Source organism: Scyliorhinus torazame, chromosome 5 (assembly GCF_047496885.1).
Source record: "Scyliorhinus torazame isolate Kashiwa2021f chromosome 5, sScyTor2.1, whole genome shotgun sequence".
In the NCBI taxonomy this organism is placed as follows: domain Eukaryota; kingdom Metazoa; phylum Chordata; class Chondrichthyes; order Carcharhiniformes; family Scyliorhinidae; genus Scyliorhinus; species Scyliorhinus torazame.
This window is the reverse complement of record NC_092711.1, coordinates 81,121,266-81,148,318: the sequence shown is the minus strand read 5'-3', so window position 1 is coordinate 81,148,318 and position 27,053 is coordinate 81,121,266. Positions and strand designations below refer to the sequence as shown.

At 46.8% G+C, this 27,053-nt stretch overlaps 1 long non-coding RNA gene across 3 annotated transcripts; it reads right to left on the bottom strand.

Annotated features, from left to right (window-relative positions):
• On the bottom strand, window positions 1–27,053 carry LOC140418632 (uncharacterized). Of its 3 annotated transcripts, none has more exons than XR_011945186.1 (3): window positions 26,632–27,053; window positions 3,557–3,640; window positions 1–1,175 (listed from the first exon to the last, which is right to left on the bottom strand). It is a non-coding gene; the product is annotated as an uncharacterized lncRNA (long non-coding RNA). The 3 variants fall into 3 exon arrangements; XR_011945185.1 differs by lacking the exon at window positions 26,632–27,053 and adding an exon at window positions 11,583–11,878; XR_011945184.1 differs by lacking the exon at window positions 26,632–27,053 and having other exon boundaries at window positions 3,557–3,942.

Here is a 27,053-nt window from a genome sequence, read left to right as displayed (position 1 = left end):
TTCCGATAATCAATACATTTCTGAAGATTTTATTGGGTTACAAGACAGTGATTTCTTACAGATCTTCCCACCTTCAAGGGGGAATATCCTTTTTGATGTCTCACGATCTGATTTCTGATTAACCCAGCTATTTCTAAACTACAAGCTTCTTTTCCGAATTTCTTGTTACATTCCATATATAATATTCTAATGCTGCTGGAAAGCTGCTTCGGTAACGGGGGGGGGCCCCGGTGATCTCGCTCACACCCGTCCCCAAGGTGTCGAGCTCGGGGAGGCTGTGACTGCTCGGTGGTCGAAATATACTTTGATTTCTCTGTTTTCTCCCGGGAGCGTGATGTAATTTTGAGGGGCAGAGGTTGGGACGCTACTCTCTCCACACCGGGGGAGGCGTGTCATGATGCTTCTCTCCCCCGCCCCCAAGGAGTGGCGCCGCTTACGGCCCTGCCACTGGTGTAGGTAGAGTGGCCATTAGGGCAAGTGCCACACCCACTCCAAAGTGGCCTTGTTCATGTTCGAATTTGAGGAGAACTAGACCGGGGGGGGGGGGGGGGGGTGGTGGAATGATGTACTCTCATCCTAGGAAGTGATACGGAAGGAACGAGGCAAGGGAGGAAGAGAGAGCAAGGGGCACCGTTGGAGGAGGATAGTGACACAGGAGGGTGGGGCACCGGAGTTTGAAGGATGTCTGAGGTGGGGGTCTCCTGAGACTCCGGTGAAGCTGGAGGGTGGGTGGATTGGGGAGTGAAGGCTGGGAGGGGGCCCAGGAAAAAACACAGTCCTTGCACCTACCCTAGGTCGACCACACCAATGTACTTGGCGCTGGTTCGAACGGTCTTCGGCCCAAGTAGGACTCAGCAAAAACACAGCCCACCCTGGAACGACCAGCCAATGGAACCAACCTCCTCCCTGCTGGAGGGGGCTCACAAAACACACTGTCCACCCGATCCCCCTGTCCCGGAACAAGCACACCAGATTGAATAAGGCCTCTCCCGGCTTTCAGCCTGGGAGAGGCCCAGCAAACAAGTAGTCCAAAGGGCTTTACTCCCATCTTGTTTTGAAGTCGCCTGCTTGTTGTTGTCCTTCTCTCCTTCCTTCTCTCACCTCTCCTTCCGTTACTCCCCTCTCCTTCCTTCTCTCACCTCTCCTTCCTCCAGGCAGCTCAGCAGCAACCAGCACTGGAAACAGGCAGCAAACTGAGTAACAGCAAGAGCAACAGAGAGAGAGTGACAACATAGAGAGAGAGCAGCAACAGAGAGAGAGAGAGAGCAGCAACAGCAGAGAGAGAGCAGCAACAGCAGAGAGAGAAGCAGCAGCAACAGAGAGAGCAGCAGCAGCAGAGAGAGCAGCAACAGAGAGAGAGAGAGAGCAGTAAGAGCAACATAGAGAGGGAGAGAGCAGCAGCAACAGAGAGAGCAGCAGCAGCAGAGAGAGCAGCAACAGAGAGAGAGAGCAGCAGCAGCAACAGAGAGAGAGAGCAGCAACAACAGAGAGAGCAGCAGCAGCGAGAGAGAGAGAGAGCAGCAACAGAGAGAGAGCAGCAACAGCGAGAGAGAGAGAGCAGCAAGAGCAACATAGAGAGGGAGAGAGCAGCAGCAACAGCAGAGAGAGCAGCAGCAACAGAGAGAGAGCAGCAGCAACAGAGAGAGAGAGCAGCAACAGCGAGAGAGAGAGCAGCAAGAGCAACATAGAGAGGGAGAGAGCAGCAGCAACAGCAGAGAGAGCAGCAGCAACAGAGAGAGAGAGCAGCAGCAACAGAGAGAGAGCAGCAACAGCGCGAGAGAGAGCAGCAAGAGCAACATAGAGAGGGAGAGAGCAGCAGCAACAGCAGAGAGAGAGCAGCAGCAACAGCAGAGAGAGAGCAGCAGCATCAGAGAGAGAGCAGCAGTGACAGAGAGAGAGCAGCAGCAACAGAGAGAGAGAGCAGCAACAACAGAGAGAGCGAGAGAGCAGCAACAACAGAGCGAGAGAGAGCAGCAACAGCAGAGAGAGAGCAGCAACAGCAGAGAGCAGCAACAGCAGAGAGAGAGAGCAGCAACAACAGAGAGAGAGAGAGCAGCAACAGCAGAGAGAGAGCAGCAACAGCAGAGAGTGCAGCAGCAACAGAGAGAGAGCAGCAACAACAGAGAGATAGAGAGCAGCAAGAGCAACATAGAGAGCAGCAGCAACAGAGAGAGAGAGAGAGAGAGAGCAGCAACAGCAGAGAGAGCGAGACAGCAGCAACAGCAGAGAGAGCAGCAGCAACAGAGAGAGAGCAGCAACAGAGAGAGAGAGCAGCAACAGAGAGAGAGAGCAGCAACAGAGAGAGAGAGCAGCAACAGAGAGAGAGAGCAGCAACAGAGAGAGAGAGCAGCAACAGAGAGAGAGAGCAGCAACAGAGAGAGAGAGCAGCAACAGAGAGAGAGAGCAGCAACAGAGAGAGAGAGCAGCAACAGAGAGAGAGAGCAGCAACAGAGAGAGAGAGCAGCAACAGCAGAGAGAGCAGCAACAGCAGAGAGAGAGAGCAGCAACAACAGCAGAGAGAGAGCAGCAACAACAGCAGAGAGAGCAGCAACAACAGCAGAGAGAGAGCAGCAACAACAGAGAGAGCGAGAGAGCAGCAACAACAGAGCGAGAGAGAGCAGCAACAGCAGAGAGAGCAGCAACAGCAGAGAGAGAGCAGCAACAGCAGAGAGAGAGAGCAGCAACAACAGAGAGAGAGAGAGCAGCAACAGCAGAGAGAGAGCAGCAACAGCAGAGAGTGCAGCAGCAACAGAGAGAGAGCAGCAACAACAGAGAGATAGAGAGCAGCAAGAGCAACATAGAGAGCAGCAACAGCAGAGAGAGCGAGACAGCAGCAACAGCAGAGAGAGCAGCAGCAACAGAGAGAGAGCAGCAACAGAGAGAGAGAGCAGCAACAGAGAGAGAGAGCAGCAACAGAGAGAGAGAGCAGCAACAGAGAGAGAGAGCAGCAACAGAGAGAGAGAGCAGCAACAGCAGAGAGAGAGCAGCAACAGCAGAGAGAGAGCAGCAACAGCAGAGAGAGAGCAGCAACAGCAGAGAGAGAGAGCAGCAACAACAGCAGAGAGAGAGAGCAGCAACAACAGCAGAGAGAGAGCAGCAACAACAGCAGAGAGAGAGCAGCAACAACAGAGAGAGCGAGAGAGCAGCAACAACAGAGCGAGAGAGAGCAGCAACAGCAGAGAGAGCAGCAACAGCAGAGAGAGAGCAGCAACAGCAGAGAGAGAGAGCAGCAACAACAGAGAGAGAGAGCAGCAACAGCAGAGAGAGAGCAGCAACAGCAGAGAGAGAGCAGCAGCAACAGAGAGAGAGAGCAGCAACAGCGAGAGAGAGAGGGAGCAGCAACAACACAGAGAGATAGAGCAGCAACAACAGAGAGAGAGAGAGCAGCAGCAGCAGCAGAGAGAGAGCAGCAGCAGTACCACGGCAACAATCTCACAACACCAAAGTCTGCACTGGGAGTGCCAGCTTCGGACTGGCCACGCTAAAGTGCCCCTTAATTTGGAATCAAATAATTGGGCTCTCTAAATTTATGATAGCAAATAATAATAATACTCACCTGTGTCACAATTTCAGTGTTTCCAAGTTTACAATCTCCTGCTCCAACCTTCGGCTGGAAAGATATCAGAAGCTTTGGAAGCAGCTGTAAAAGGAAATTACAATGGTCAGAAATGTTAGTCGAGGTTAAAAATTAAGATCAGACAAACATTTATCTTGGTTGGAGTTTGCCGGGTGTAAATCCTCCCCTAACCCCCGGTAAAAGGAGTTTCCAAAATCCATCACTCTTCGAGTCCAGGATAGAAGTTCCAAACATTCTCTCCCCTGGTTGCCAGTCCCGGCTCCATTCCTCCCTCCGCCTCACCGCCCGAAACAGCCGCGCTCGCAGACCTCCGAGCACAGTGACACTGCGCATGCTCCAAACATAGCCCTTGCGTCTGCGCACTGGGTTCCTGTGCAGTGAACAGGGCACATTCACAGCCGCAGGGAATGTTGGGTAATAGCCGCACCATTGAAACCGCAAACAGTTAATACACAATAACTTGGTTACCAATTGATAAAAATAATCAAACGAATTGTCAATGAGAATTCTGCTATTCTCCATTTCTCAAAATGATTAAATGCTGCTCTCCTGTGGAAGAATGCAAAACTTAAGGTTTTTTCCCCAATGGGTTCTTCCTCTCTCCTCCCCAGAAGATGCAAACTGTTCCTGGGTTCAATCCCAGAATCAGTAATTCCTCTATCTTCTTCCCTCTTTCTCGTGATACTGAATGTTCAGTGTAACTCGGCACACCATGTCTGTACTGACTCTGTACAAGAGCTGACACTTTTCCTGGTTAAATTCCATTTGCCACTGTTCTGCCCATATGACCAGCCCATCTGTATCATCCCATAATTTAAAGCTTGTGTCCTCGCTAGTTACCACACCAACAATTTTCCATCTGCAAACTTATCGATCATACCTTCAGATATTTCAACACCTCGATTTTATATAATTACTATTGGTGGCTGAGGATGCACCAGGATCTCCATCAGCACCTCAACCTGTGTTTCTTTCCTGTGCGACAATCGGGAACTTTAATAACTCTGGAGAAACAATGCTGAAAAAGCTGATGTTCTGGTCAAGGCTAATAACTGGGTGCTGCCATGCCTGTCTCTGAATTTACTCTGCCCCTGTTCACTGCAGTGTTAATGTAAGCCTACTTATGACAATAATAAAGATTATTATTACTTTTGATTTCCAACGCCTCAATGAAGAGGCAGAGAGGGATCTCTGCCAAAGATCTGCGGGTCGAGAAACAACTTCTCCAATCGCAGAAAGACCACAGGAGAAACACATGACTCTGAGTAGATGCCATCCTCTAAATGAGGAACAGCCGACAACCTAACAACAGAGGAGGAGCAGGTCACGAAGGTGTGGCAATTGCTGGGACTTTCTGTGCGTGAGCAGTTCAGCTGGAATTCCATCCTTGCTGGGCACCTTTCTGCTTGCTCAGCAATCAATGGCCTTTCCCAGTTCAAGTGACGAGGGTTCCTCGTCCAACTCAACCATGACAGGAAGCTGCAGGAGAGTCAAACAGAGACTGGGAGATGCCCTTCTCACAGGGGTACAGCTCACTGTTGTGTTCAACCCAGCGTGACATGTTTACTTCTGTTAGTGAGAACTTCACCATAATCCATAATCAAAGGTAGCTAAGATTCCTGGACGCAGGCTGCTCCAGTGTTTATTTCCACAGTATCTCCATGTTTTACACAATGGTCTTGGCAACGTTCAAGTCCCAAGTGATGCTTTGTTCCAGCTCTTGGATTTATGTTGGGCATTGGGTCGGCTTTGCTTTTTGCTTCAATGACAGATGTCATCTCTGCTGAGTGGGTCTCAAACCAGTCTTTGTTGTGGGTTCCACCTTTACCAAATGTTGCTGCTGCTGTGTCAGAAATGATTCAATCAGCGACTTCCAGGTTTCATCAATATCAATGTTGATTGATTACGTTTCTATTCATGAGCCTGTGAAATATTTTATGGTTTTATTTCATGTTGATAATTTAATTTTATAATGGTGGTGTCATAGTGAAGAATGTGTAAGTCAGAAAAATTTGTCAGCAAGGATTAATCAGCATTTTCCAATTGGAGATCAGTAGAATCTTTTCGAAACTAAATTATAGATTTTACACCAAAAAACTATTTAGGATTAAAGTAAAAAATCATAATGTTATTGCAAATGTCATCATTATTTATTGCAAATCTGTTGCTGGGAGAGATCTTGAATTAGGGCAGGATGGTAGCACAGTGGTTAGCACAGTTGCTTCACAGCTCCAGGATCCCAGTTTGATTCCCGGCTTGGGTCACTGTCTGTGCGGAGTCTCCCCAAGTATGTGTGGAATTCCTCCGGGTGCTCCGGTTTCCTCCCACAGTCCAAAGATGTGCAGGTTAGGTGGATTGGCCATGATAAATTGCCCTTCATGTCCAGAAAGATTAGGTGGGGTTACTGGCTTTGAGGATAAGACGGAGGTGTGGGGTTAAGTGGGGGGCTCTTTCCAAGGGCAGGTGTAGACTCACTGGGCCGAATGGCCTCCTTCTGCTCTGTAACTTAAATGATTCTAAGAGGAAAGATGATTTTAAAAATAGACACTGCGGCCCCACAAATCAGTGATGAATCCAGAATATTAAACTGCAGCCAGTTACCAGCAGAAATAAACCAAATATTGTAAGACTATCGATCTTGTATGTGATTAACAGCAGCAATAACAGCAGAATCCAGTCTCTTCAGTCACTCATGAAGCTGTTGATGTGTCAAGAGGTTAAATGACCGAGTGAATCCCTTTCCACACACAGAGCAGATGAACGCTCTTTTCCCAGTGTGAGTATGTTGGTGTGCAACGAGAGTGGATGACTGCCTGAAATTTTTACAACACGGAGTACAACAGAGTGGCTTCTCCTCAGTGTGAATTCTCTTCTGTATCAGAAGGCTGGATAATGAATGAGTCCCTTCCCACACATGGAGCAAGTGAATGGTCTTTCCCCAGTGTGAACATGCTGATGTACATTGAGGTTAGACAACCGGCTGAGGGCGGCATGTGGTGCAGTGGTTAGCACTGGGACTATGGCGCTGAGGACCCGGGTTTGAATCCCAGCCCGGGGTCACTGTCCGTGTGTAGTTTGCACATTCTCCCCATGTCTGCATGGGTTACACCCCACAACCCAATGATATGCAGGTTAGGTGGATTGGCCACCATACATTGTCCCTTAATTGGAAAAAAATAATAATTGGATACTCTAAATTTATTTTTAAAAAGATAATTGCCTGAACCTCTTTTCACAGTGAGTGCAGCTGAATGGCCTCTCCTCAGTGTGAATTTGGTGGTGTGACATGAGGCTGGCTGACCTACTGAATCCCATCCCACACACAGAACAGATGATTGGCTTCTCCCCAGCGTGACTACGTCAATGCTTTTCTAGCTGAGATGAACATTTGAACCGTTTCCCACAGTCCCCACATTTCCACACTTTCTCCATGGCGCCAGTGTCCTTGTATCTCTCCAGGTTGGATGATCAGTTGAAGCCTTGTCCACACACAGAACACGTGCACGGTGTCTCCCTGCTGTGAATGGTGTGATGTTTTTATCAGGCTGTGTAACTTGTTAAAGTTATTTCCACAGTCAGTTCACTGGAACACTCTCACTCGAGGAGTCTGTTTTTTTCCAGTCAAACTGAAATCTTTTCTCACAGACAGAACAGGCAAACATTTCTCCTTCCACATTCAAAGCCCGATGATGTTCAGCTCCCAATGAATCGAGTGAATGTGACAGATCTCGATGTGATGTTTAGTTCAAGTTAAGGAGCAAAAGGGGCTGTTTAGCACAAGGTTAAATCGCTGGCTTTGAATGCAGATCAAGGCAAGCCAGCAGCATGGTTCAATTCCCGTACCAGCCTCCCCGAACAGGCGCCAGAATATGGCAGCTAGGGGCTTTTCACAGTAACTTCATTTGTAGCCTACTTGTGACAATAAGTGATTCTCATTCATTTTCATTTCAAGTTACCTGTCTCTAAAACCTCCCTTTCTAATACCCTACAAACCAGGGAGCTGACAATGATTGTGAAGGGTTTGCTGCCCCCCCACCCCCTGCCCCCGGGCCTGTCACCGCGGTAAACACGGGGCCTGCGGACTCTTATTCGGGGCCTCAGACAGAAGTTGATAAAGTTTCCAGTACAGCCGCGGTTTCTATTCCTACCCTGTGCCCACAATCTCCTCCCGAACTGTCCGCTCCTCCTCACTCTCTCACCATGACTGACACTGAGCATGCTCAGAGCATACACCCACATTGCACTTGCGCACTGCTTGCTGCCATTTTGGGAGAGGAAGACGGGGCTTTTGTTCAGGGAGCGGTGCGCGAGGCAGCCATCTTTGTGAGGAAAGATGGAGTAGGCGGGGCATCCTCCCCAGTGGTCACCCGGGCAACCTGCGGCCATCGCCATCTTGTGGCGGTGATTTTCTATCCGAGTCTTTAGTGAAGGAATGAACAATGAGCTTCACTCATTGTGAAGAAGGTCTGAAATCAGATTTACAGCCAGATATCTGTAAGAACCACAAAGTTCACATTCAGTATGTTTGCCGAATGAAATCACAATGCTGCAAACACTCAGTTCTGAAGAAGAATCAGATTGTATTGGAAATGTTAACTCTCTTTCTCTCTCTTCACAGAAGCTGCCAAACCTGCTGAGGATTTCCACAACTTTCTGTTTTCACTTCACATTTCCAGCTTCCGCAGAGTTTTACTCAAATTATTATGTTTTTGAAATTTTGTTACATAACCGGTTGAATGTAAAGCAATTGTCACCATTTAAATGTCCAAATCAGTGATATTTATTTGTTTAACTGAGACTGGGCTGTTCAGGAGCAAAGTCAGAAATCACTTCACAGAAAATATAGTGAAATCTGGAATTCTGTTCAGATTCTGTCAATAGAAACTATAAAAACTGAGATTGATAGAAATTTGTGAGGTGAGAGTATGAAGGGTTGTGGAATCAAGGGAGATGGATGGATTTAACAAACAGATCAGACATCTGCAAACTGGAGCTTAATGTCTGAGGTTGGAGTGATTCTGGTTTTGTTTTGAGGGTGGTGTAAGTTTCCCGTCTGTTCTGGAGATTATCTGCGCAGCCATGGGTAATTTACTGGAGGTGAGGTGCAGAGAGGAAAATGGGGAAGAAAGTTGGTGCAGTGACACAACCTTCTCAGATCCCAGTTTTCACTGAGTAAGGGTCTGGGGTGTTTCTGTTGATGAGGATCATGGTTTCCACATCGTTATAGAGTAGGTGAAGGATGGTGACAAGTTTCCGAGAGCAGCCACATTTGAGGAGAAGACTGAATAAAATTTCATGGTTGACAGTATAAGGTGGCCCACGATCATCTCCCACGTCAACATTGCTATCATCAAGATGCTAATCAGTCAGAGCCAGCTGTGCTGGGTGGGACATGGTGGGCGCGATTCTCCGCTCCCGCGCCGGTTGGGAGAATCACCTGGTGCCCCGTTTTTCCCCGCGACGCCGGTCCGACGCCCTCCCGTGATTCACCCAAGCGAGAATGGCCCTGTCGAGTTCTGCACGGCGCAGGCCGGAGAATCGCCCGGGACACCCAAAATGGCGATTCTCCGCTGCACCCGCTATTCTCCGGCCCGGATGGGTCGAGCGGCCTGCCCAAAACGACGGCTTCCCGCCAGCGCCATCCACACCTGGTCGCTGCCGGCGGGAACAGCACGGGAACACTGTGGGGGGGGGCGGCCTGTGGGGGGGGCGAGGGGGGGTTCTTTCACCGGAGTAGGACTCAAAAGGGGTCTGGCCCGCGAATCGGTGCCCACCGATTGGCGGGCCAGCCTCTCTGAAGGAGGACCTCCTTTCCTCCACGCCCCGCAAGATACATCCGACATCTTCTTGCGGGGCGACCTCGGGGAGCACGGCAACCCGCGCATGCGTGAGTGACGGCAGTTACGCGGCAGATGACGTGGCGCCGCTTTTATGCGGCGCCAATGCCCGGCGCGTGCTGATGACGGTGCTTTCACGACACGCCCCCCGAGTTTCTCGCGGACCCGATCCTAGCCCATTTTCGGGTCTTGAATCTGTCGAGATCGGTGCCGTTTCGCGCCGTCGTGAACCTCGACGGCGTTCACGATGGCGTGGGCACTTAGTCGCGGGAGCGGAGAATCGCACCCGTTGTTTCTGTGTCTGACACCAGACTCCCAAGTGCACACTTCTCTATTCAGTACTTAGTTATGGTAGCAGACCCTCAGGATGTCAGCAGAAAAGCTTTAGCGATGTCCTCAACACATTCCTTCAAAAGATCAAAGATGCACACCAACTTAATAATAATAAGCTTTATTGCCACAAGTAGGCTTATATTAACACTGCAATTAAGTTACTGTGAAAAGCCCCTAGTTTGGGTAAACAGAGGAGGAATTCAGAATATCCAATTCACCTAACAGCATGTCTTTCAGGACATGTGGGAAGAAACCGGGGCACCCAGAGGGAACACACGCAGACACGGGGAGAACGTGCAGACACCACACAGACAGTGACTCAAGCCGGGAATCGAACCTGGGACCCTGGCGCTGTGAAGCATCAGTGCTAACTACTGTCCTACCGTGAACATGTCCAGGGAATGACGAAATAATTAGCTTCACATTGGTAAATAATCGAATCCTGAGTAAAGGAGAGAATTTTTAAAATCTGCAAAAGATAAACATAACAATGAATAGTCAGTATGAATTTAAAATGGTAAAATCTTGTCTGACCAAAGTTGTGTGTTTTGCTGCTGGTGTGCGTGCTGCTTACCATTAGGTGTCAGCAACCTTCCTTTCCAGTGTGGTTCCTGACAATTCCATTGAGTGATTTGAATGGTACGATTAGAGTCAGAGAGTTTTTCCAGGAGTGAAAGATGCGCTTTAACCCATTATAATATAATAATAATCGCTTATTGTCACAAGTAGGCTTCAATGAAGTTACTGTGAAAAGCCCCTGGTCGCCACATTCTGGTGCCTGTTCGGGGGGCCGGTATGGGCCTCCATGTGTGTCCACATCAAGCACCTATTTACTCTAATCCCATTTTCCAGCACTCAGTCCGTAGCCTTACATGCTACAGCATTTCAAATGGTCATCGAAATACTTCTTAAAATGTTGTGAAGGTTCCCGTCTCTCCCACACTTTCAGGCAGTGGGTTCCAGATTCCCACCGCCCTCTGGGTGAAGACGTTTTTCCTCGCATCTATAAATCTCCTGTCATTACCCGAAATCTATGCTCCTTCTTATTGACCCCTCCGTTAACTAAGGGGAAAGTTTCCTTTCCCGGCCCACTGGTTATTGGCCCTTCCACTCAGGGGAAAGGTTCCTTCCTGTTCATCCCATCTATTCACCATTAATTCACTCAATAATTTTATATACCTCAATCAGGTCCCCCTCAGCCTTCTCTGCTCCAAGGAAAACAACCCAAAACTATCCAGTTTCTTTTGTTAGTTGAAATATTCCAGCCCAGGCTATCCTGGTGAATCTACTCTGCATCCTCTCGAGTGCAATCACTTCCTTCCAGAACTGCACACACTACTCCAGCTGTGGTCTAACCAGCATTTTATACAGCTCCATTATAACCTCCTTGCTCTTACATTCTATGCCTCAGTTAATAAAGGCAAGTATTCCATATTCCTTTTTAATCACCCTGTCTGTCTGGCCTCCTGTCTTCAGGGACCTATGGATATGCCTACCAAGGTCCCTCTGATCCTCTGCACTTCCTCGCGTCCTACCATTCATTGTTTATTCTCGTGTTTGCAGATTCTTTACCCAGCGCGAAACCCGCTGTGTAAAACTTGACATTCCACAGGCCCCACTTTCCTGGAACAACATAAAGAATCTGCTGCTTTCGATCCCTTCATTTTCCCCTCATCTGTTTAAAGCCACAAACAGAAAGGTCCAGTTTTCTCCTGGAGTTGAGACAAATCAGCTTTCAAAATGATGCAGAGTTTCAGCCAATGAGGGAGATCCGGGCTGAGCCCCGCCCTTCATTCACTCTGATTGGTTGGAGGACCAGCCGCTCCCGCTCGGACCTCAAATCCCGCCCCTATTCCAAATGGCCCGGAGCTGCCGTCAATCACTCCCCGGACACGGCAATCTGGAGCATGCGCAGTGCCTGGAGTAGCTCCTGTTGAGGTGGTTGTTCGGAGATTGCCCGTCGATTTGATACCGCCAGGTAAGTCATGAGGGAGGGATGGAGCCGGCGGCTTCATAAAAACCGTGTGCAGGCCCCAAGCCCCGAATACAAAGCTCGGATACAGCAGCTGAACCGGCAAAAGCTGCTCGGACTTTTCCCCGAGACAGGCCCGGGTGGCCGGGCGTATGCGGAGGGAGCGAGAGCCCCGGCTTTGCTGCGCCTCCCATTCACTCTGATTGGCTGGAGGACCAGCCGCTCTTTTTTGGTCTTCCAGCCCCGCCCCCTGGTTTGCAGCTGCGGGGCTTCTCCCTTCCTCCCGGGAACAGTCCCAGGTTAACGGGCACCATCCTGCTTCAGCCACTGGAGGATGGTTCACATCAGAGGATGGGGGAGGGGGACAAGAAATAAGAGCTTACACTTTGCACTCAAATCAATGAGGACTCTGATCTCTGGCAAGGAAGGAAACCCTGGCAGGTGGGCGCGGAGGATTCACAAACACCTGCTGGAGGCCCCAAACCCCCAATAAGACCCATTGAGTTTATTATCAGTCTGCAGACAGGAGCTCGAGAACTGAACTCAGGCAGAGGAGAGGGAGGGAGAAAGCTGGGAGTGGAAGAAATAAATGGTGCGGATGGTGAGATGGGTTTGGATTTCAGCCCAGGGAGAGTGTGTGGGACTGGGATTTACAGCTTTGGAGGAACGAGAGAGGAAAAAATGTTCCAGAGAAACTAGAATTGCCTGTTCAAAATTTCTATCCTGGATTGACAGTGATGGCTTTTGTAAACTCCTTTCACAGGGGGTTAGAATTGGAGAATTTGCACACAACAAACTGAACCCAACAAAAAGGTTTGTCTTTTTGCGAATTCTCTCCTGCATTGACAGTGATGACTTTTGTAACATGAGAGATTACAGCGATCAGGAAAGATTAAATGGAGAGGGGCAATGTGAGAGAGTGACCATCAATAAACAACAAGTCATAAATATAAGATAGTTATGAATAAATCCAAGGGAACAATACAGACAAAATTATTTATCACAGGTTCAGAATGTGCAACTCATTACCATGCAAAGGAGTTGAGGAAAGTGCTGAGATGTTTTCAAAAGGAAACGGGACAAACACATGAGAGAAAATGGAATCGAAAATCAGCTGAAAGGCTGAGATTTGATAGGTGTGACAGTCGGAGATGTGTGCCGAGTATGGACAGCAGCAGAATCTGTGACAAAATGGCCTGTTTGTGTCTTATACATTCACAGTATTACAATGTAATCTCCTTTTACAGAATATTTGCAGATGCAAACATCATGTCGAGATCTGACAGAGTCACTTGATTCATCAGGACCGGCCTTTCAACGTGGAAGGAGAAATGTTTGTCTGTTTCGTCTTTTCGAAAAATTTCAAAAATCACTGTGATTGGAAAAGCACCGAGACACAGACATCTAAGTAATTTTCCACAGTTAGCTGGAACTGAGCTTTAACCAATCACACTGCATGAAATTAAATTGCAGCATTTACATCAGGGAGACACCGTACTCCGGCTTCAACTGATGATCCAAGCTGGAGAGACACAAGGACATTCGGACCAGAGGAATCAAGAAGCAGCAATAGGACATTCAGCCCTGTGAGCTGATTAATATTTAATAACATCACAGCTGATCTGATATTGACCTCAAATCTGCATCCCACCTACACCTGATAACTTGTCGATAACCATGGAGAAACCGTGGAAATGTGGGAACTGTGGGATGGGATTCAATTACCCGTCTGAATTGGAAACTCATCAACGTATTCACACTGGGGAAAGGCCATTCACCTGCTCTGTGTGTGGGAAGGGATTCACTCGGTCATCATATCTCCTGACACACCAACTTGTCCATACTGATCAGAGACCGTTTAAATGTGCTGACTGTGGAAAGAGCTTTAAACGCAGAAAGCATTTACTGACACATCAACGCACTTACACTGGGGAGAGGCCATTCACCTGTTTGGAATGTGGGAAGCGATTTAATGCTTCGTCAAACCTCCGGGCTCACCATCAGGTCCATTCCGACCAGAGACCGTTCAAATGTGCTGACTGTGAAAAGAGCTTTAAAAGCAGAAAGGATTTACTGACACACCAACACCATCACACTGGAGAGAAGCCATTCACCTGCTCCGTGTGTGGGAAGGGATTCACTCAATCATCACTCCTCCTGAGACACCAACTTGTTCATACTGATCAGCGACGTTTTAAATGTGCTGACTGTGAGAAGAGCTTTAAAAGTAAAATGAATTTACTGATCCATCAACGCACTCACACTGGGGCGAGGCCGTTCACCTGCTCCGTGTGTGAGAAGGGATTCATTTGTTCATCCCAGCTTCAGCAACACCAACGAGTTCACACTGGGCAGAGACCGTACTCTTGCCCCGTGTGTGACAAGAAATTTACTCAGTCATCCCACCTGATGACACACCGACTTGTTCACACTGACCAGAAACCTTTTAAATGTTCTGACTGTGAAAAAAGATTTAAAAGTGAACAGGATCTGCTGAAACACCAGCGAGTTCACTGAAACAGAATCATAGAATTTACAGTGCAGAAGGAGGGCATTCAGCCCATTGAGTGCACCAGCCCTTGCAAAGAGCACCTTACTTAAGCCCATACCTTCAACCTAACCCATAACCCAACCTAACCTTTTTGGACACAAAGAGCAATTTAGCATGGCCAATCCACCTGATCTACACATTTTTACACTTGTGGGAGGAAACTGGAGCACCCGGAGGAAACCCACGCAGACATGGGGAGAACGTGCAAACTCTGCACAGACAGTAAGCCAAGCTGGGAATTCTGGGACCCTGGAGCTTTGAAGCAACAGTGCTAACCACTTTGCTACCTACATAGATACATAGAATTTACAGTGCAGAAGGAGGCCATTTGGCCCATCGAGTCTGCACCGGCTCTTGGAAAGAGCACCCTAACCAAGGTCAACACCTCCACCCTATCCCCATAACCCAGTAACCCCACCCAACACTAAGGACAATTTTGGACACTAAGGGCAATTTATCATGGCCAATCCACCTAACCTGCACATCTTTGGACTGTGGGAGGAAACCGGAGCACCCGGAGGAAACCCACGCACACACGGGGAGGATGTGCAGACTCCGCACAGACAGTGACCCAAGCCGGAATCGAACTTGGGACCCTGGAGCTGAGAAGCAATTGTGCTATCCACAATGCTACCGTGCTGCCCATAAATGATCTACCATTATCTACCATGTGGCCTACACATGGGAGCGGTACTGGGAGAGGCTGTTCAACTGCTCCGTGTGTGGAAGGCAATTCACTCAGTCAAACAAACTGTACAGACATCAGCAAGTTCACAGGCAACAGCAGTGTTTGGATTCAGCTGTTGTTGCTGCTGTTAGTCACATTCAGGACTGAATGATGCCTGGACGTCCGTTCCAGTGGGGCTCCACAGTTTCCGGTATATATCAATGATTTAGACTTAAATGTATGCACCAGGATTATACAAAAGTTGCTCATGTGTTTTAGACAATGAGGGAGAAAGCCACGGACTGGGTCAGGTGGACAGAAAAGTGGTGAATGGAACTTTAGATAATGAGAGGTTAGGAACACACTTCAATTAACTCCTGATAAAAATAAGGTCACTTCAGGATAATGGAAAAAATTGTTTGGTGGGGAAGCTACAAATAATCCTTTAAAAAAAAAATTCAAAGTACCCAATTATTATTATTATTGTTTCCAATTCAGGGGCATGTAGCCTGACCAATCCACCTAACCTGCACATCTTTGGGTTGTGGGGGTGAAACCGCGACAGACATGGGGAGAATGTGCAAACTCCACACGGACAATGACGCAGGGCTGGGATTCAAACCTGGGTTCTCAGCGCTGTAGTCCCAGTGCTGACCACTGCTCCACGTGCTGCCCTAGCTACAAATAATTCTAATAACTTTATTGAACAGTTCTCAAATGGAAAGACACTTGACCACATTAAAACTAAGGATCTGCAATAGACGTTTGATCTAGCAAGTCATATTTAGGGCAAGGTTATAAACAGAGGGCATTAATTTAATGTGATTAGAAAAAGAGGCAATGCTGAGCAAGGCTGGGACAGTGGGCAAAGAAGTGGCAGATGGAATACATTGTGGAAAAGTGTGAGGTTATGCACTTTGGAAGGAGAAATGGAGGCATAGACTATTTTCTAAATGGGGAAATGCTGAGGAAATCACAAGCACAAAGGGACTTGGGAGTCCTTGTTCAAGATTCTCTTCAGGTTAACGTGCCGGTGCACTGCAGCCTCACGGCGTCGAGGTCCCAGGTTCGATCCTGGCTCTGGGTCACTGTCCGTGTGGAGTTTGCACATTCTCCCCATGTTTGCGTGGGTCTCGCCCCCACAACCCAAAGATGTGCAGTGTAGATGGATTGGCCATGCTAAACTTCCCCTTAATTGGAAAAAATGAATTGTTTTTAAAAGGTTAATGTCCAGGTTCAGTCGGCAGTTAGGAAGGCAAATGCAATGTATTCATGTCGAGAGGGCTCGAATACAAGACCAGGGATGTAATTCTGAGGCTATATAAGGCTCTGATCAGACCCCATTTGGAGTATTATGAGCAGTTTTGGTCCCCGTATCTAAGAAGGATGTGTTGGCCTTGGAAAAGGTCCAGAGGAGGTTTACAAGAATGATCCCTGGAATGAAGAGCTTGTCGTATGAGGAACGGTTGAGGACTCTGGGTCTGTACTCGGAGTTTAGAAGGATATGGGGGTATCTGATTAAAACTTACAGAATACTGCGGGACCTGGGTAGAGTGGACATGAAGAAGATGTTTCCACTTGTAGGAAATTATTCCTTAAAACTCTCCCAAAAATGCTTCTGGCAGGAAAATCAGCAGGCATTGGAAAATAAATAGAAATCGCGGCAACATGTTCATTTTAACCGACCCTCCAGTGAACCCCCCCCCTCCAATCCCGAGCAAACAGCACACCCAGATATCGAAAGAGAACCCCTGCCCTACGGAATGGCAGGCCCCCCCACCCCTGTCCACACCCCGGCCGAAACACCGCAAAATACTCACTCTTGTCTAGATTTAATTTGTACACCGAGAAAGACCCAAACACCCGAAGCAGCTCCAATATTCCCCCTCTTGACACACACACTCGGTTCCGACACATATAATAACAAGTCATCGGCATACAAGGTACCCTATGCCCTATTCACCGCCCCCCCGCCCCTATCCCTTTCCATACCCCAAAACCTCTTAACGCGATGGCTAATGGCTCAATCGCGAGAGTGCAAACAGCAGCGGGGACATAGGACATCCCTGCCTAGTCCTACAGTGGAGAGAAAAGTCTCTCAAGCTGATGGTTTTTGTGCGGACACTGGCCCCGGCTCCTCATACAGTAGCTTTACCCAGTCCACAAATCGTGGACCAATCCCAAACCACTCCAGAACTGCTATCAAGCCGGTGCAGACTCAAAGGGCCTCCTTCTGCACTGTAAATTCAATGATAATCTATGATTAATCTAGGACAAAGGTTCGGCACAACATCGTGGGCCAAAGGGCCTGTTCTGTGCTGTATTTTCTATGTTCTATGTTCTAAGTGCCCCCATTCTACTTGGTCAAATGCTTTCTCGGCGTCCACTGCCACAACCACCTCTGTTTCCTTCCCCTCCGCCGGTGCCATAACCACGGTCAATACATAAGAACATAAGAACTAGGAGCAGAAGTAGGCCATCTGGCCCCTCGAGCCTGCTCCACCATTCAATGAGATCATGGCTGATCTTTTGTGGACTCAGCTTCACTTTCCGACCCGAACACCGTAACCCTTAATCTCTTTATTTTTCAAAAAACTATCTATCTTTATCTTAAAAACATTGAAAGGAGCCTCTACTGCTTCACTGGGCAAGGAATTCCATAGATTCACAACCCTTTGGGTGAAGAAGTTCCTCCTAACTCAGTCCTAAATCTACTTCCCCTTATTTTGAGGCTATGCCCCCTAGTTCTGCTTTCACCCACCAGTGGAAACAACCTGCCCGCATCTATCCTATCTATTCCCTTCATAATTTTATATGTTTCTATAAGATCCCCCCTCATCCTTCTAAATTCCAACGAGTACAATCCCAGTCTATTCAACCTCTCCTCGTAATCCAACCCCTTCAGCTCTGGGATTAACCTAGTGAATCTCCTCTGCACACCCTCCAAGTCCTTTCTCAAGTAAGGAGACCAAAACTGAACACAATACTCCAGGTGTGGCCTCACTAACACCTTATACAATTGCAGCAGAACCTCCCTAGTCTTAAACTCCATCCCTCTAGCAATGAAGGACAAAATTCCATTTGCCTTCTTAATCACCTGTTGCACCCTCTTAATGTTTGAAAAGAGCTGCCTCCCTCACACAAACCCCGTCTGATCTTCACCTATCACCTTCAGGAGGCACTCCTCCTGCCTACCTGCCAGTATCTTCGCTAATACCTTTGCGTTCACGTTTAAAAGTGATATGGGCCTAAAAAACCCACACTCCGTCGGACCCTTATCTTTTTAAGCAACAGGGAAACCGATGCCTGCCCCAAAGTTTGTGGTAACACCCCCTTCCCTATCGCCTCCTCAAATATCTCCATCATCAGGGGTGCCAGCTTATCCTGCAGACACACCAGCGAGTTCACACTGGGGAGAGGCCATTCACTTGTTCTCAGTGTGGGAAGGGATTACATAGAAAATAGGAGCAGGATGAGACCATTTGGCCCTTTGCTCCTACTCTGCCATTCATTATGATCATGGCTTATCATCCAACTCAATAGCTTAATCCCGATTTCCCCTCTATATCCTTTGATTCCCTTTGCCCTAAGTGCTATATCTAACTGTTTCCTGAAAACATACAATGTATTGGCCTCAACTATTTCCTGTGGTAACAAATTCCACAAGCTCACCACTCTCTGATGAAATTACTCATCTCTGTCCTAAATGGTCTACCCCGTATCCTCAGACTGCGACCTCTGGTTCTGTACACTCCCACCACCGGGAAAATCTTTCCTGCATCTACCCTGTTGAGTCCTGTTCGAATATTATAGATTTCTATGAGGTCCCCTCCCATTCTTCTGAACTCCAGTAAATACAATCCTAACTGATTCAATCTCTCATACGTCAGCCCACCATCCCAGGAATCAGTCTGGTAAACCTTTGCTGCACTCCCTCTAGAGCAAGAACATCCTTCCTCAGATAAGGAGACCAATACTGCGTACAATATTCCAGGTATGGCATCGCCAAGGCCCTGTATAATGATAGCAAGATATTCCTGCTGCTGTACTCAAATCCGTTCGCAATGAAGGCTAGCATATCATTTACCTTCTTTACCGCCTGCTGTAGCTGCATGCTTTCCTTCAGTGACATGTACGAGGATACCCAGATCTCGTTACATATTTCCCTCTCCTACTTTATGACAATTCAGATAATAGCCTGCCTTCTCGTTTTGCTACAAAACTGGATAACCTTGTATTTCTCCAAATTATACTGTATCTGCCATTCATTTGCTCACTCACTCAACTTGTCCAAATCACACTGAAGGATCTCTACAACCTCCTCACAGCTCACCCTCCCACGCAACTTGTGTCATCTGCAAATTTGGAGATATTGCATTTTGTTCCCTCCTAAATCGTTAGGTGACACAGTGGTTAGCACTGCGATCTCACGGAGCTGAGGACCAGTGTTCAATCCTGCCCCAGGTCACTGCCCGTGTGGAGCCACGTACTCCAAGTGTCTGCGTGGGTGTCACCCCCATAACTCAAAGATGTTTACCTCTATTTGCGTGAGTCACTCGGTTATGCCGTCTGCAGTCACACCAGGGAGAGGCCGTTCACCTTATCTCAATGTGCGAAGGGATTTTGTAATTCATCGCACTTCCTGAGACACCAACATGTTCACAACTGATTACAGGGATTAGATTCTGCTGTTATTGTTTCTGTTCTCAATTACATCCAGGACTGCATTTTGTTCATTCTGTTGGTCAATGGGGATGGTCAGAGGGTTTCTTTCTGCTGGACTGGCCGGTCTCATGGCTTCGTCTCCAATGGTCTGATTCTCTCTGAGCCTTTTTGCGAATATCTGGTTTCACATTTCACAAGGATCAAAGAGTGAAAGTGTGTTTGGAGGTTATTAGATGTTTCATTACCATTTCTGTTTGAAAACCCCCAAAATCATGCCACATTGCCATGAAGATGGGCTGTGGTGGTTACATGGTTCTTTTGTTTAATTTATCTTAGTGCTTCTCACAGAAGAACATTATTAGGGTATGAGGGGCAAGTTATCTGAGATGCGCTGGGAAACTACATTAAATAGTATGGTGGGAGACAGGCAATCACTTATATTTAAGGAATTATTACAGATTTACATGGGGATCAGTTAGCTCAGTTGGCTGGATGGCTGGTTTGTGCTGAGTGACACCAATAGCACAGGTTAAATTCCCAAACCGGCTGAGGTTAGCCATGGTCTGTGTCAGTATTTATGCTCCACATGATCCTCCACCCGCCCCTCTATATCTCTCCTACCCACCCCCCCCCCCCCCCCCCGCCGCCCATCAGCATTTCCTATTCCTTTTCCCCTCATGTATGTATCTCGTTTTACGTTCAATGGATTCATGCTGTTCTCCTCAACCACTCGCTGTGGTAACAAGTTCCACATTCTCACCACTCGCTGGGTAAAGAGGTTTCTATTGAAATTCCTATTGGATTATTGAATCCCTTCAGAATCTGAAAGACTTCGAAATCTGAAATTCCACTGATCTGACTTAATCTGAAAGACTAATCTGACATCCTGGGGCTGGTTTGGCACAGGGCTAAATCGCTGGCTTTAAAGCAGGCCAGCAGCACGTTTCAATTCCCATACCAGCCTCCCCGAACAGGCGCCAGAATGTGGCGACGAGTGGCTTTTCACAATAACTTCATTTGAAGCCTACTTGTGACAATAAGCGATTTTCATTTCATTTCAAGACTTCCATCAGGTCACCCATCAGTCTTCTCTTTTCCAGAAAAAAGCAGCCCCAACCTTTCCTGAGTGTTAAATGTTCTCAGTTCTGTACATTATGAATCTTTCTTGCACCTTCTCCTGTGCCTCTATTTCCTTTTTCTAAATGGAGATCATCAATGCTGACAGAGCTCCCAGTGTAGTCTAAACCTGATTCTAAACAAGTTGGACATTTCCTCCGTGCTTTTCAATTCTATCCCTCTGGAATGGAACCCTATATATATGGGCCCCACACTTTAGGAAAGATGTGAAGTTCTTAGAGAGGGTGAGAGGACATTTACAAGAATGTCACCAGAGATGAGGGACTCCAGTTAGTTGGAGTGACTGGAGCAGCTGAATTTCTCTCCTGAGATCACAGCATCTGGAGGGTGGGGAATGGGGCCATTCAGCCCTTTGGGACCGTGTCGGCTCCCTGTGGAGGAAGCCAGTCTGTCCATTGCCCCGTTCTTTCCCCAAATCCTTTTGGGTTTATTTCTCTCAATGCCTGTCTAATTTCCTATTGAAATCCTTCCGTCATCTCTGCATCTCCTACCCTCATAGGCATTAGGTTCCAGGTTGTTACCACTCCCTTTACATGTACACAAGGCTCGCAGAGCACAGAGGCGTCTATTTGGCCCATTTTTCCCGTGCCAGCTCTTTGTACAGCGACCCATTTAATCTCAGAGTTCGACTATTTTGTTTTATTTTTCAGAATGCATCAAATTTCCTTTTGGAAGTTACAGTCCAATAAGATTCCAGCACCATTTATGGACAGTGTATTCCAAATCACAACAACTCGCTGTGTTTTACAACAAATAATTGTGCATATGGTGTGTCTGGAGTTTCACAGAGTATTCATAATGGTGTCATTGATGTCGTTATTTCACAAAATTAAGACTCAACCTTTATCGATGATTCTGGTGGGGACACGGAGAGTAATATATCCTAATTAGTGAATAATTAGAACAAATGTACATTTCTGTAAAACCTCTCACAACCACTGGACCTCCCAAAGTGTTTTAATGGAGTACTTTTCAATCATATTCACTGTTGTAATGTAGGAGGCTGTAAGTACACATGTGTAATCACATTTACTCCTAAAATTGTTATTTTGATAGTGTATTCACTGTCATTAGTAACAAGTAAGAAGTCTTACAACACCAGGTTAAAGTCCAACAGGTTTGTGTCGATGTCACTAGCTTTCGGAGCGCAGCTCCTTCCTCCGGTGAATGAAGAGGAATGTTCCAGAAACATATATATATAGACAGATTCAAAGATGCCAGACAATGCTTGGAATGCGAGCATTAGCAGGTGAATAAATCTTTACAGATCCAGAGATGGGGTAACCCCAGGTTAAAGAGGTGTGAATTGTGTCAAGCCAGGACAGTTGGTAGGATTTTGCAGGCCAGATGGTGGGGTTGAATGTAATGCGACATGAATCCTAGGTCCCGGTTGAGGCCGCACTCATGTGTGCGGAACTTGGCTGTAAGCTTCTGCTCGGCGATTCTGCGTTGTCGCGCATCCTGAAGGCCGCCTTGGAGAACGCAGAACCGGAGATCCACATCATTAGTAACAAGGTCAAGGAAGCCCTTTTATACCTCTAACATGTGCCTCTTGCAGACATTTCACCTTCTGTACCTTTTCCATATTAACTATATATGGATATCATAGCAAAAAACAATAATAAAATTAATGATTATTCAGTAGTGAACATTGATTATCATTAGTGAATTGGTGTATTCGGTAATTTATATTGTAAAGATTAGATCTTTATTTTCAAAGATAACATTTTCAACCAAAATGTTTCCACAAACTTTGAAGAAATAAATTGCTTTATAATTTTGAGAAGTTACGAGACATCATATGCTGCCAAGACTATGTGGGCTAGGTAGTGACATAATGGTATTGTTACTGGGCTAGTAAACCGGAGACCCAGGTTAATGCTCTGGGGATCTGGGATTGAATCTGCCTGTGACAGATATTGAAACTGAATAAAAGTCTCAAATTAAAAGTCTAATGATGACATTGTGGATTGTTGTAAAAACCCATCTGGTTCACTCATGTCCTTTAAGAAATCTGCTCTCCTTATGTGGCCTGGCCTACACGTGACCACAGCAATGTTGTGGTTGACTTGAACGTGCCCCCTGAAATAGCCTCACAGGACATGCAGTTCAAGGGCAATTGGAATGAGCAGTAAATGCTGGACCAGCCAATGATCCCCACCTCCCATGAGTGAATATATTTTAAGAAGGCTCATTGTTTAATCTGAAGAAACTGTCTCTTTGATTGGATTTGATTTATTATCACGTGTACCGAGGTACAGTGAAAAGTATTGTTCTGTGTACAGTCCAGACAGATTGTTCCATACATGAAAAAACAAAGTGCAGATCTTGGCAGTTTGCTCAGTTCACAAAAGAACTTAATGGCTTTGTCGATGCAGATTAATATTTTAATCACCATCCAAAACATATTGAATGGTAATGTGTGCTCATATAGACAGAACTGAACTGGAGGAAATAGCAGAGATTTAACTGAACCATTTTTTCAAAAAAATCCGGCCTTCAAGGTAGAGATACAGGAAAGGTCACTCAGGGAGACGAGGAAATCCAGGCTCAGTGCGGATTTGCTGTCACCCCTCCTTTCTTATACATGAACAGTATTTAGCTGCAAAATGTTTCACACCAAAACACAGAGGGGTCAAATATAAGCAACACATAATTCTCAATTCACTTCCATTTAACTATATCTGACTTTGTTCAAAAGCTGTCTGAGGTCAAACTGAACAAAGATTCGTGGGATTTGTATTACCCAGTGAAACGCTTTCTTTTCTTGGTCAGTCATGTTTGCAATTCAATGGTGTATATTTCAGAGTTATTCAGAGTGAAGACTCGAGAGCTATTGAATTCAAAATGAAGTCATATATAACAAATAAATATCCTGATGCTCAATATTGAATAATGAAACAGATATTGAGTAAAATTGATGGAAATTTTCTGTGGGAAGATAAGAATGATGCATTAATGATTGAACAGAGAGCATTGTTCCATTAGATATTTGCTGAACAAATGCTAAAGTTCAAGATAAGTTCGATATCTTATGGTCTTACAAGTTGAGACATCTGTTTTAAAGAAACAGCTGTCTTCATGTAATCAGTGACACGGCCTCCCAGCCGAACTATTGAAATCTGCAGCAAGACTGTGCAGTTGAACGTTGCACAGGGCCACTGGGTACTGTGCTGCCAGCTGTTTCTGTAGTGTAGCAGTTATCACATTCGCCTAACGTGCAAAAGGTGCCTGGTTCAAAACTGTCAGAAGCATTAAATGCTTCCCATTTTTTTTTTTTGGGGGGGGGCAATTTAGTGTCGCCAACCCACCTAACTTGCACATCTTTGGGTTGTGGGGGTGAAACCTATGCAGACACGGGAAGAATGTGCAAACTCCACACGGACAGTGACCCAGGGCCGGGATTCAAACCCAGGTCCTCAGCGCCGTAGGCTGCAATGCTAACCATTGTGCCACGTGACACCCTAAATGCGTCCCATTTATGATGTGGCGATGCCGGGGTGGGCACAGTAAGAAGTCTTATAACATCAGATTAAAGTCCAACAGGTTTGTTTCAAATCACTAGCTTTTGGAGTGCAGCTCCTTCCACAGGTAAATGAAGAGGTGGGTTCCACAAACATATATATAGAAAAATTCAATGATGCGAGATGGTACTTTGAATGCGAGTCTTTGCAGGTAATTAAGTCTTTACAGGTCCAGACGGTGTGACTGGAGAGAGGGATAATCACAGGTTAAAGAGGTGTGAATTGTCTCAAGCCAGGACAGTTGGTAGGATTTTGTACGTCCAGGCCAGATGGTGGGGGGTGAATGTAAGGCGACATGAATCCAAGGTCCCGGTTGAGGCCGTAGTCATATGTGCGGAACTTGGCTATCAGTTTCTGCTCAGCGATTCTGCATTACCATGCGTCTTGAAGGCTGCCTTAAAGAACGCTTACCCGAAGATCAGAGGCTCAATGCCCTTTGCTGCTTAAGTATTTGCCGACTGGAAGGGAACATTCCTGCCTGGCAATTGTCGCGCGATGGTTTAGCTCAGTGGGATAGACAGCTGGTTTGTGATGCAGAACAAGGCCAGCAAGACTGGTGCCGAGTCGCACGAGTATGTACCACGTACCTGGTGGGTGGTGTTCCCGTGTGTAATGATGGTACCCATGTTGATGATCTGGCACGTCTTGCAGAGGTTGCCAGATCTCCACATTTCCACAGTATCTCCATGGAGTCAGTGTCTTTGTGGATTTCCTCTTTAGACAATCAAGTGAAGCTTCGTCCTCACACAGAACACGTGTATGGTTTCTCCCCTTAGTGAATGGTGTGGTGTTTCTCCAGGCTGTAACTGGTTAAAGCTCTTTCCACAGTCAGTTCACTGGAACACACTCACTCGGGTGCGTGTGTGTCTCGGTACTTTTCCAGTCACACTGATGTTTGAAATATTTTCTCACAAACAGAACAAATATTTTTCATTCCACATTCATAGTCTAAGGATATTCAAGTCCTGATCAATTAAGTGACACTGTCGGATCTTAATGTGATATTTGGTTTCTTTCCTGTCTGAAAATCCTCTCCTAATGCCCTGGAAAAGGACTTTACAAAGGCCACACTATCAGTACAGGATAGAAATTCAGAACAGACAATTCCAGTTTCTGCGGAACATTTTTTTCTCTCTTCTTTCCCCAAAGCTGTAAATCCCCGTCCGACACACTCTCCCTCCTCCCTGGGGCTGAAATCCAAATAAAGTATTAGATCATTATTTCTGTATCTTTTTACCAAAGTTATATAATTAGAGGTAAGAATATGCTTTATACGTCACTTCATTCATGACTTGCGACAGACATTAATCTGAATCATCCTGACTGAGCAGACAGAATAGCAGATGTTAACCTTGTGTCCAGAACTGACTGGGTGGAGATTTAATGAGCAATCGTGAAGGGTGTTTCTCCAAAGCTTCCAGGGTTCCTTTGTTCTACCTCTCCCTCTCAAACTAAGTTATACCGGATATCAGACTCAGTGTCCATGCAGTGTCCAGTGGTTCTCTTCCAGTTTACTAAATAACTTCAATCAAATATGGAGAAGACTGAATCCACTGTTCGCTCCCTGCTCCAACCTCCATTCCTGACATACCGACTCTATCCCTCTCCCTGGCAACAGTCTGAGACTTAGCCAGTCTCTTTGTAAACTTGGTTTCACATTTGATCCCAATATGAGCTTCTGACCTCATGGAATTTACAGTGCAGAAGGAGGCCATTCGGCCCATTGAGCTGCACCGGACCTTGGAAAGAGCACCCTACCTAAGTCCACATCCCCACCCTATCCCCGTAACCCCACATAACCTTTTTGAACACTAAGGCAATTGAGCATGGCCAATCCACCTAATCTGTACATCTTTGGACACATGTCTGTACTATCATTAAGACCGCCTGTTTCCAATTACGTTACATTATCTGGCCTCTCTCCTGTGTCTGTGTGCCTGGGGCTGAAACCTCGGTCATGCCATCGTCACATCCCGATTTGACAATTCCATCACACACCTGGCTGCTCTCCCACATTTTACCTCTGGAAACCTAAAGCCATCCAAACGTCTGCTACCCATATCTTAATTCACAGCAAGTTCCTTTCCCCTATGATCTCGGTGCTCCGACACTTGCATTCGCTCCTAGTCATTTCTCACCCTTATTTTCAAATCCCTCCATGGACTCATCTCTCCCCGTCTCTGCAATCTCCTCCAGCCCCATAGTCCCCGGGGATATCTGCACAGCTCTGATCCTGGACTCTTGTACACTCCCGATTCCAATCACTCCGCCATGGTTTTAAGTTCCCTCGGCCCCAAGCACTGAATTCCCTTCCTAAACCTCCCCGTCTCCACCTCACTTACCTCCGTGAAGACTCTTTAAAACTCACCTCTTTGACCAAGTTTTTGGTCACCTTTTGTGTCTGGGTGTCTCACTTTGTTTTATAATGTTCCTGTGAGGTTGACTGGGATGATTTATGATGTTAAAGGTGTTATATAAATAGAAGTTGTTGTTGTTGACTGTAACCCTGACCTCCTGTTTTACATCCCATTGGTTTCACAACAAACTCTATCTCTGATGTTTTGCCCCGTGTGGGTTTGCAGCCTCTATAAAGACGGCGGCCGTTAACTCAGGCCTGTCACCAGGAGCAGGCCGCAGCTGTCCCCCCGCTCGATGCAAACCCGGGCCCGGAAACTTCTTATTGGGGTTTGAAGCTTCCACCGGGTTTCAGTGAAACCTCCCGGCCGCGTCCAGCATCGGCACTGCGCATGCTCCAGCTCACGATGCCCTGGGAGTGATTGACGGCATTTC